Below are 12,500 nucleotides of genomic sequence, written 5' to 3'. Positions count from 1 at the left end.
CAAGACCAACTAATCCACCATTCAATTATTATTGCTATTTGTATGTGCGGTCTGGAATGCAAATGCATTCTGCTGGCCGATCAAACCCGCCTTTCCAGTCTTGGGAGTTTCACCTGGTCATGGGCTGATTATGTCATCACCAAGGATCAATGTCTTTGACCCATTCTTCATGTGCACTTTTTGCTTGTCAGTTTATTCCATAGACAAGTGCAAATAAAAATAATAAAAAATCACCTGAACTTTGATTTGTGTAACTTATTTATTGGCACCTTTATAAACATCGCCATGAAAATACGTCGAGACAAAGTAGTTCTGCAGTCTGCCCTAAACTTACAACCAATGATAAAATCAAAGTTCTTTGAAATACAACGATCAGAAGCAGGTCAGGCTCACTCATGCAAAGAAACATTCGCATGGGCTTGGCCTTCATTTCATCACATGCAGTAAGTAGTCTCGCCTGCAAAGATCACCAACAGTGGATGATAGGGGTGACGAAGGTATACATACTCTGAATCTTAACATAAAGGATCTATCAGCGTAAAATAATCTATTATATTTATATATATATATATATATATATATATATATATATATTTTATAGATATGTATATATATATATATATATATATATATATATATATATATATATATACAGTATTTTTTACACCGTACATATTCATTCCATTTAAAACAAAAATACCTTAATCTTTTCCATCCTTTTAATTTCCTATGATCCTATCACAGCATTGCATGGCTAAGACCTTAAAATTTCCGTTCACTAATATTGGCAAATTCTCCAAGGTCAACAAGAGCATCCCCCTCCCCGCATTTCAACAACTGGGCAAAGGTTATGGTGTACTTCAAGTTAAGGTCTTGCCCAAGAACAAAATTGATGTTCAGGAGTAATTACGAAAGTGTGAAGACTTCCATATGATTGATGTTAAATTTAATCTTTGTGACTCCCAGTAGTGGTTCTCGCATACTGGTTTTTATTTATAAAGCTTCTCAAAATTATATATATATATATATATATATATATATATATATATATATACAGTATATATATATATACTGTATATATATATATATATATATATATATATAGAGAGAGAGAGAGAGAGAGAGAGAGAGAGAGAGAGAGAGAGAGAGAGAGAGAGAGAGAGAGATAACCTAAATACTGTCAAGGATGAAAGCTAGTTCCATAACTCCATTAATAAGTATATTAATGAAATCAATATAAAAACACAAGACGAAACACACAACATATATATATATATATATATATATATATATATATATATATATATGTGTGTGTGTGTGTGTACTGTATATATCAACTCATACATGTGTAAATTTGCGTAACGATGAGCTATGTAAATCCGTACTCGCACAAAATTATTATTACAGTCACCATATGGATCTTTGACCGTTACGTGACCTGTGACGAAAGAACTGGTTCTGCCAGCTATCCTCTGATGCTGCCCTTAGTGACGCAACAAAAGAACAACATCTCGGTTAGAAACAAAACGTGTTGAGTAAAAAAAGAGAGACTTATTCAGGGGCACCCTCGGCAGTATCTGGGTTAAATAAAAAAACACAATCCCCCAGGAGGTCCCTCTCCTATATAGGACATTTCTTTGAATTTTGACGAATACGGAGAACTCCTCTTTTACTCCCTTTCGTCTTTTGTTATTCATAATCAAACAAAAGGTATATCCACGAACACTTAACTTGAAGGACGTTTTCAAAGATCACGTAGTTTTACTAAATTTAGCATAATGCTAAATTAATCATTGTTAAGTGGAATTACATCCATTTAATCTCACAAAGATCAGGTAGTTTTAACACGTTAAGAAAATGGTAAATCAATCAACTAAATGTAAGTAAAAACCTTAATCACTTAACAGAAGCAATCAAATATCGTCAGCATATCATCGAAACCAGTAGGCCTACTATTAACACGACCTGAATGGTGATAGGCGAGTCCTGAAAACCGTCTGCAAAATGCAATACGATTACACAAAAACATGAAAAGCTTTTAAACAAATACAAAAACTCATCATTATAAATTACACCTGCCATATACTTTATTTTGAACACAAGTATGGGCTCCCTTACACAGTAATATATATATATATATATATATATATATATATATATATATATATATATATATATATATATATATATATATATATATATATATATATGTATGTGTGTGTGTCTTACTTATAACTAATTGAACCGTTTAACATGTTTCTTCATAAAGACCCATAAAAGAAACAAAGGAATTATAAATAAATCACTATATTACGACCAATACACATTGGCCCTCTTACACCTTGAAGAGTGCCAATGTGTAGTGGTCGAAATACAGTAATTTATTTATAATTCCTTTGTTTCTTTTATGGGTCTTTATGAAGAAACACACACACAAATATATATAAAATCATTATCTTCTCCCACGCCTATTGACGCAACGGGCCTCAGTTCGACTTCGCCAGTCGTCTCTATCTTGAGCTTTTAAATAAATACTTCTCCATTCGTCATCTACTCCACGCTTCATATTCCTCAGCCATGTAGGTCTGGGTCTTCCAGCTCTACTCTCTCTCTCTCTCTCTCTCTCTCTCTATATATATATATATATATGTATATATATTTATAATATATATATATATATATATATATACATATATATATATTATATCTTTAATTGCAGTCCCGCCGCACAAAATCATCCAAATACTCCACAATTCCTCCTTAGACGTTGGCCAAGACATCTTTTCTCGTGAAAAATTACCGTGCAAGCTACGAATAACAGCAGAATAATTCACCAACACTCTGCATTAGCCCATGCCAAGGTTATTTTCATATATCCATCCTTCAGAACCTTCTAACATTCATAATTATACATAGATTACGTACACAACATAAAACCCGACCATCAAACGTTTAAACCCTTTTACCGTCATTCAATATACATGAGCTGGACACAAATAATTTCATACGTTTCAACAACTGAAACGAAGGTAATTTTACTAAACGCCACCAAAAAGATATTGCAACCTTTTCTGTCGAACAAAAAAAAATAATACACCTATTAGGCCTATACTATAAGCCTCTATTCTCCTAAGTCCCTTCATAAAATCGAGAAATCTGCTTAGTCACAAGCTCCCCAGCATCTCTTTGTCGTTTGTAATAATATCACTGCACTATTATAATTACTAGCTAAGCAGGATGCTGCAAGCAAAAGGGCTCCGACAAGGAAAAAAGCCCAAAGAGGAAATGAAATAAGGAAATAAATAAAGTATATATGAGAGGTAATAAGATATATAAAATATCTTAAGATTATTAACAATATTAAGATAGATCTGTCATGCATAAATTATTATGAGGAAAGACTACTTTCACCCTGTTATTAGTATTACTTGCTAAGCTACAACCCTAGTTAGAAAAGCCAGATGATATAAGCCCAGGAGCTCCAACAGGCAAAATAACCCAGGTAAGAACAGTAACAATATTAAAATAAACATCACCTATATACACTATAAAATCTTTAACAAAACAAGAGGAAGAAAATCAAAATAGAATTGTGTGCCCGAGTGTACCCTGCAAGTTTGAACTTCTGAAATTCTACCGATTCAGCTGCAAGATTAAGATCATTCCACAATCTGGTCACAACAGGAATAAAACTCCCAGAATATGGAATGGTCACAACAGGAATAAAACTCCCAGAATATGAAGTGTTGTCTCTTATGATGGAGAAGACTAGACTGGTAAAATTAACTGCATACATAGTACTAATGTGCGCACTTGATGGTAGAGTCCGGGAAGATCTGAATGCAAAGAATGGTCAGAATTAAGAAAAATCTTATGCTGTAACATACATAAAGAGTTAACTAAATGATGATACCAGAGATTAATATCCAGGCCAGGAATAAGAAATTTAATAGACTGCAAGCTTTTATCCAACAAATTATTATGAGATTCGGCAGCTGACGACCAAACAGGAGAATACTACTCAAAACAAGGTGGAATGGAAGAATTAAAACATTTCTTTAGGATATGCTGATAACTGAAAATCTTAAGACTTACTGAGTAAGCCAAATTTTTTTTGTGTGTATGCCTAACGGAAGAAACAACAAATGAGTTTCTCTAAAGTAAATTTAAAACCAAGAATTACACCTAAAATGAGTTTTGTTAGGGTTTAACATTTTACTTTATAACCCATAAGTAACAACAAGCACTAATTTTAGCTATGGTAGATCTCTATGAATGGATTCACCAACCCTAGATCTACATTCAGGAGATGGAATTAAGGCAAGGAGAGAAGCATCATCTGCATATGCAACAAGCTTGTTTATTTAGGGCAAACCACATATCATGTGTATATAGTATGAAAAGTAATGAGCCAAGAACACTACCCTGTGGAACACCAGGTATCACATTTTTATACTGTATTCAATATGATGCTCATCAACAACTCTTTGCAATCTATTTGTAAAAAAAATCAATAATGATGATAAGAAACTACCATCCTTCTCCCAAATGTGTGTTTGGATTTGGAAACAAGGGCCTCATAATTAACAAGGTCAAACGCAACATTAAAATCAAGTCCAATCATACAAACTTCATAACTACAACCAAGGAATTTTTGTATAGCATTAGAACTTGTTAGAAGGACATCACATGCTCCAAGACCTTTGTGAAAGACAAATTGCAAACTATTGCATGCCTACTTAGATGTTTTACCTAAAGACGTGGGAGTTGAAGAAACTGGACAATAATAAGCATGACTAAAGTCCAGATAAAGCCAGCTAACCTCTCAAATGCTGTGGTCCTCCCTCCACTGATGGATTCATTCCAAAGATGTGTTTACTTTCCCTTTCATATGTGCCTTGCCTCTATTCATCAAGACTGATCACTACAACTACGGAAACCCTCCATTCCAAAATATGTCACTTTCTAACATGCTGACAACTTCCTTTAGAAATAAAAAGGGAGCATTAGTCCCCTACCTCACGAAGGGCAAGGAACAAGTGATGCATCATTCCTTGCTAAAGAAAAGCAAAATCCTCTAGCTTCTTGATGTAAGAAAGGAAGCAGGAAGGGATATAAAATACTGTAGCAGGCTAAAATTTGCAAGCAGGTAGTGACCAAAATCATTCAGCAAAGACTTTTTAATAGGAATTTCTGGTTATATTGTTCTCCTGACGGGGCAAACTCCTTAGGATAAAGAAAATGGATGTGATGAATCATTAAGGACACCCATGGGTTATAATAGTAGCATTGGAAACTTGAAAACCCCTAGGACACAAACTATAGTACTGTAGTCTCCTCACTTAGCTCGGGTCCTCCATCCCTATTTTCAACTATCACTTGGGTCCTCCATCCCTATTTTCAACTATCTCCTATATACAGAAAAACCTGAAATAGTAAAGGCTGACCAAATTCGTCTGAGATTGTTACGACAGTTCAAGCCCAAGAAGCAGTTCAACTAGAAATGAAGCATGGCAAAACGGTCCAGCCCTGTAAATCAAAGGTTTTTAGCATAAAAAACAGACAAGAGGAAATGTTTTACAATAGCTCTCTCAAAAGGCTACTGGAAGGAGGAATATCCACTTCCAAAACAGTTTTCTGCCAAACAAAGGAGCAGCCTATAGACTATGTGAGCTCCCTAGAATTTTTAAACTGTCTCTTCTTGTTGAGTTTGATCCCTCTGCCACTGCTAGCCCTACGGGATGGCCAGCAACCTACAAGACATTAAGACATCCAGCATACATTTGTGAAAACTTGGCATTTTGAAAAGGAACTTCAAAGGAAACTATTAGATTCTGTTCCATAACCATGATTATTTAATAACTTTTCTAAGATATCAAATAACCACAACTAAGCAAATTGGAGGGACCATAAATGTAACCCAAATACAAAAGGATTTTCTAAATGATTTGTGACAATTTACAAGCCAATCAAGTACTAGATGCTCCCATGAGCAGAAGTGACCCAGAATGTTATTGAAACTATTACTTTACTATCTAATGGCTCTTATCCACTGAGTGCAGCTATAGTATTGCAATCTCATAAAACATTTCATATACAGGTACTGGTATGTATCCAAAGAATACAGCCTCAGGTAGTGTAACCTCCAATAACACTGCCTCTACTGATATTGAGTAAATGAATGCAGCCTACACTACTATAACCTCCTATTACACTGCATCACTGGTATCAATCCAATGAATGCAGCCTACAAGTGTAACCTCCAGTTACATTGCATATATTAAACTGTTACTGATTGCTCCAATAAATGTAGTCAGCAGTAATGTTTGTCTTATTACATTCCATATACCCCTGCTTATTTAACAAATGTAACCTACAGAAGTGCAACCCCCAATTATGATGCATCTACTGGAATCAATCAAATGAATGCAGTCTACAGTACCGCAACCCCATAATATAATGCACCTAATGATACCAATCCAAAGATTTCACCCTAAATTTTCCTAACCCTAATCATACTACCTATCCTGGAATCGATCACATGAAAATAGAATACATTTATGCAACTTTTCTACATTACCACTACAGTATTAATACAACGAATGCAGCCTGGAGTAGTGTAACTTCCAATTATATAGCATCTAATTGTGTTGACCCAATGCATGTAGCCTACAATAATATAACTTCTAAATACATTCCTCTACCAGTATCCATCCAATGAATGTAGCCTAAAGTAGCTTAACCTTCAATTACATTGCAGTAATGGTACTGATCCAATGAATATAGTACGTATACAGTATTGTAGCCTCCAATTACATTGCATCTACTTGCAACTGTACAATGAATGTATTCTGTGGTGAAACCCAAATTACATTACATCTGTTGGCACCATCCTTACATTAGCATAACCTGTAAATAATGATGACTAAAAAAATAAAAACAAGTGTCCCTTTAGTATTTAATGAGCTAGTCATGCTTTAATTCCTTATTAGGAAGCTGGAAAAAATGTAAAAAAATTTTTATTGTAATTGTCTTCTTAACACTTAATAGTACATACAACACATATCACATCGATATAGTTCTGAGGGCCTCATCAGAAAAGATGCTGTCTCTGTCACTACTAGCTTCTGTTCCACAAAAAAAAAAAAAAAATATTGCACTACTCAACATCCAGAAAGACCACTAATGCAACATGTGATCTGTTTACCATTTACATTTCTTATTTGTCAATGATCCTTTTCAATCTACATCTTGTAGCCTACTTATGCTTAAAACACTCTAATCATCATCCAACTTTACCTCCAAAAAATATTCTTATTGATCACATTCAATCTCAAACTTATAAGCTAAGGACGGGGAGTTTAGGGAGACTATAGGTCTACCTGATGAGTTATCAGCAGTCATTGCCTGGCCCTCCTTGGTCCTAGCTTTGGCGGAGAGGGGCTTATGAGCTGATCATATGCATATATGGTCAGCCTCTAGGGCATTGTCCTGCTTCCTTGGATAATGCCACTAGCCTCTGCTATTCATGAGCAGCCTTTAAACTACTTTCCTGTTGATGTTATAAACTAGGGGATTCAAAAGAATGTACCCCACCATTTTTTTACTCATTCACAATACAGTACACTATTGTACACATGATGATAATGAAGCAAAATGTTTTTTCCCTTTTAAAATTTGGGTATCAGTAATTAATTTTGTCATCAAGTCAATTCTATTCATCTTACTCGTTTGAATTACTGGTAATATCATCATAATATGACTTACATGTACCCCTACTGACCCTCATTCTTTTTCCATAATGGTGGCTTATATGAAATATACACAAGTACAGGTATTTCATTCTGAGGATAAAGTTTGACTTATTCTTTTGGCTCAATAAGAGACAGGGACCCATAGCTATAACTGCTCAACTCATACAGAAAAGATGGGGCTCTCACTTTATTCTGGATAAAGGCCTTCCAGAATACCATGGCCACCTCTACAGATTCAATGACATTTCCCACCTAAAGTTACAAGCAAGCTAAATAAAATGTAGCCATGAATAACAAAGAGTACAGTACCCTCAAAAACTTCATAGTTATGTCTACCTAACCTAACGACAAAATCATGGTACAGTATATTAACCAAAGTGCTTTTCCAAATTTGTCATCTATGTTATTTAAAAACCCTCACAACCATTATGCCAAAGCATGAAGATACTTAAGCTACGAGATTATATTACTGTAGGAATAAGTAAGATTCTTACCCCAAATGAAGCATAATATTTCAGCAGTTATTCATAGTTGATGACGACAAGAAGCATAATAAAAATCAATTACTGCATCTTTACAAATTTAAACCTTAATTACTTTTGCTGTGAAAAGAACTAAAAGTACATAAATTTAAGACAACTTTGACCAGGCTAATACTATAATCTTAGTAGAGTAAAGGCCACACATCCCTACCCACAACATTTCCCTTTCAAGAACATGGTAAAATACTAATTGAATATGGTATATGACTAGAACCTGTTTTTGGCAAGTTTAGTGGGAAGATCACATTGAAAATAAGGTGATGATGAAGACATACAACATAAAGCCCCTTAAAGGCAAAACAAAATCTACAAGATAAAGATGGTTAGGACAAGGAAGTAACAAGATAAATACCTGTATGAAACTAAGAAAAATCATTGAATATTAATGACAAAACCTATACAAAAAGTGATCAAGATAGAGAGAAGAGAAAAAAAAATATTATTCCCAACTTTATACATGGCAAAGCAGAGTTAAAAGAGAAATAGTTTACGGTAAAGGTGATCATTATCCCAATGAAGTGTTTTCTCAATAAGGACTATGTTCAATGCTCACCAACACGAGTAATATTTATATCATAAAAGCCACAAAGCAGTTCAAATTAGATTATTGTATTCTTTACTTTTCAAAGCAACACTTCATGATTTTCAAGTACTGTAATGTATAGTCAGTATTTCATGGAACAACAGGGCTCTCAAAACATCAAAGACGCTCATTTCCTACTTCTCATAATCATAATACTGTAAAAGATTTTACACCAGATCATCTTTTCCTGGGATTAGATGGGAAAAGATTTCCCCTTTCTCTTTTATCATGTGTTGTCCTCTAAAACTTTCATGAATACTAGTCTTCCTCTTTATTATTTTTCCACAATTTTCTACAGGTTTCTGTACTTCTACCTAAATATTTACACCTTTTGTAATTAATGTCCCTCATCCCTTCTCATTATATGTCCAAAATCCTCTTAATAAGGCATGGATCATGACATTCTAGGATAACATCTTATTTCTTATGGTCATTGATCAATATTTGAAATATCGTATTAAAAGAATTATATTCTATCATCAATTCTTATAATTTACCAACCAAACAGTTACTAAAGTTTATATTAGTCATCCCTCCCTTTCAGTTAAGTGAGAAAGACTGAATAGACTGTCTCCACTGGTTATATAGGATATATACTTAACAGATAAATTCATCAATCTGGAATAAGAAACAGACTGTTTTCCTACAATAGGAAAACTAACTGGTTAAGGAGGAAGCTCAGGTGTAATTGAATATTATTGTTAAGCCAATATTCTCCTTTCCATAAATATTTGGCTTTTTATTACTCTGGAAAATGCAACTTGTTTGAGTAGGTGACCTGAGATATGCTGTGCTATATGCACCTCCTGTAGATGACTGTACAATACTAGCTGCCTATTCTAAGAAAACCACTGAAGGAAAATAAGTCATGCATGTGGTAACCTTTAGGGTGCGCCCGTCCACTCAAGATATAGACCTAATTCTGCATGTGCAGGTATGTATGGACTAAAAATACTGACCATAATGGGCATGCTGGAATCGATACATCTTAAATCTGAGCTATAGCTTGCTGCTATCTGGATCTGCCAAATTTCTTCCACCGTGAACGCAAGCTCAAGTTAGACGCTTTCTAATGGGTGAAATGTAAGAATAGTAGCGTAAAATAAACCTAAACTTTTGAACCTAAATAACACTTTGTGTCTGCCTATACCACCACTGTCATGTTAATGTACAAATCTGAAGTAAATCCTACAAATTTATTGAGTTCTTGCCCTTCCAAAGCATGCCTTGTGAATTAATGCCAAACTATGAGGAATTCAATCTGGTTAACACAATAATAAGAAATCCAACATTACATGGGGATAAGAATCTAAGTGTATTGAGTACATAGGCTCTATGGTGACTCAACAGACTGCTGTCCTGGTTAGAATGAAATTAATATATTAATCTATTTTCAAACCTCAAAGTATATCATTTGATTCCATTTCTGTTGAACTGAGCCCCATTTCGTAGTTCATATGACATTAATATTTAATGTTAGTATTGATCTTAACATATTCTGAAATGTTTATCATCATTTTCTATTTATAGTTTAATTGTCACTTCTCAAAGACCTATCCACACTAAGCTGCTTTCCCTGTTATTATCATTAATTGCTAAGCTACAACTCTAATTGGAAAAGCAGAATGCTATAAGCCCAGGGGCTCCAACAGGGAAAATAGCCCAGTGAGGAAAGGAAACAAGGAATAATAAAATATTCTAAGAACAGTAACATTAAAATAAATATCTCTTATATAAACTATAAAAACTTTAGCAAAACAAGAGGAAGAGAAATATTTACCCCCATGCCATCTCACTTGCCTAAACAAATCCTACGACAATAAATGGTGCACGGGTAAAGTTATACCCAAATCAATCTAAAGCTTGTCAAAACACAACAGTATCATGACACTTCTAAAAACTTCATTCCAATCTTATTCAAACTTGATCTTTACTTTTTCACATTTGCAATGGATTAGGATAGATATAATGTTCTTCTTAAAGCTAAAATATTTAGTATTTATGATCATGATAGGTACATCACAATTCTATATGATATAGTTTTTATGGTAATTCTTGATGTGACACTGACCAATTTGGCATTCATTTTCGGAGCAAATACTTAGACCCAGTTAGCATATAACGTCAGTTTGAATAGGGGAGTCCATGGGACGAAATCCAGGTGTCCAATGTTAGGTTACTATGCATTTCTCTCTTTACTGTTCTCAGACAGCAACCCAAAAACCTTTCCCATCATTGTAGCCCATTATGGCTAGAAATAACATAACCTATGGGGTGTTGTACTGGTTGATCTCATACTTGAAACATAAATGTCACATTCGTTAAAGTTTATAATACACTAAATTAAATTACTTCAGGCTTTAGAAATTATATTTCATAGAGGATACTCTTAACAAAACTGGTAGTCTTGAATACAATTATTGCAAAGCAAGCAATAGCTTTGCAAATTGAATTTAAACGGCACGACCATCAAAACTTGTCACCTGTGTTCACAGAAGCCCCATAACCTACCCTACACCTAAACTATTTCTGTTTTGACAGCTCACGCTATGGGGAGGAGCGTCACTTATATAGAAACCAAAGCCCTATACAATTACCGTAACCAAACTCCAAGCTATTAACAGTTGTTTACTGTACATAAAAAAAATAACTTGAAAATGTGCAGGCTACACGTGTCCAAACAACTCCTTTCACCTCGGAATGACATACGAGTTAGAAAGCTAGATGTAGGTTAGTCTGCAACGCTGCCGATAGCTATCGTCTACACAAATTGGCATATGTAAAGATGGCCATATATGTATAATAGAAGACGGCTTTACAACCTAATGCGTTTAAAGAAACGAATGCACTAATTGTGTGAAAAGATCAACCAACGTAAACAAAGAACTTCAAGTTTTACTACTAGAGTGCTGAGAGGTCCCAGACCGAAATGACCCTTTGCCAAAAACCCCGGAGTACACAACAAAGAAATTTCCTTCCGAGAACTTTAATGCTAATTTACCTTACTGACGTTAAGGGAGCATATCACTTACCTAGACTATGAGTGAAATATTCTATTGGCCTTCCGTTATAATCCAGAAAATAAATAAACACACTTTCATTTAAGGAAATCGGTTAAGAGTGGAGAAACGCTTGGATACGAGTCACCAAGAAGCACTACACACCCGTACCTCACGAGAGTTCATCACACACTGAAGCAGTGTGGGACCGGGGGGCCCAGGACTCAGGGAGGCTTTGGCAGCAGAGGCCAAAATCAAAATACTGGCGAGACCTGCGCATTGCGGTTTCAAAGCCAGAATAATAGTCACGCCGAGTTATACCCTAATCCCCTCCCCCTTCATAGCTTCTTAGGGGGAGATGACGGAGAATTTCACACTTTATGCTTTGTTCGCTTATAGAAAATTATTGTAAACGACACAGACTGCAATGTCTATTTCTGTGTAACCTTGATTTCCAATAAATTAAAAATAACGAGGCACGAAACGTATGTGAAAACCCATCGCGACTACGCAACAACAGGCGATATTTTTTGTCAGTGACATCTGACACAATGCTTCACTTGCAGTTAACAACAATGCTTTGATAGAATAAAAGTTGGCTTTCTACGAGGAGAAACTGTTT

General features: G+C 34.8%; 1 protein-coding gene across 8 annotated transcripts in view; it reads right to left on the bottom strand.

Annotated features, from left to right (window-relative positions):
- LOC137619491 (adenylate cyclase type 1-like) overlaps positions 1-12,175 on the bottom strand; it is a 423,950-nt gene extending 411,775 nt beyond the window's left edge. For 4 of the 8 annotated variants that reach the window (XM_068349560.1, XM_068349564.1, XM_068349563.1 and 1 more), the window contains exon 1: positions 11,912-12,098. The gene's annotated coding sequence lies outside the window, so the exon portion shown is untranslated. Of the gene's footprint in view, positions 1-11,911 lie in introns of all 8 variants that reach the window. The other 4 variants (XM_068349568.1, XM_068349566.1, XM_068349567.1 and 1 more) reach the window with 2 other exon arrangements.
- Positions 12,176-12,500: the final 325 nt, after the last annotated feature.

The sequence above is a fragment of the Palaemon carinicauda genome, chromosome 26, assembly GCF_036898095.1.
Source record: "Palaemon carinicauda isolate YSFRI2023 chromosome 26, ASM3689809v2, whole genome shotgun sequence".
NCBI lineage: Eukaryota > Metazoa > Arthropoda > Malacostraca > Decapoda > Palaemonidae > Palaemon > Palaemon carinicauda.
Note: the sequence above shows the minus strand (reverse complement) of the source record. Positions and strands in the feature narration are given on the sequence as shown.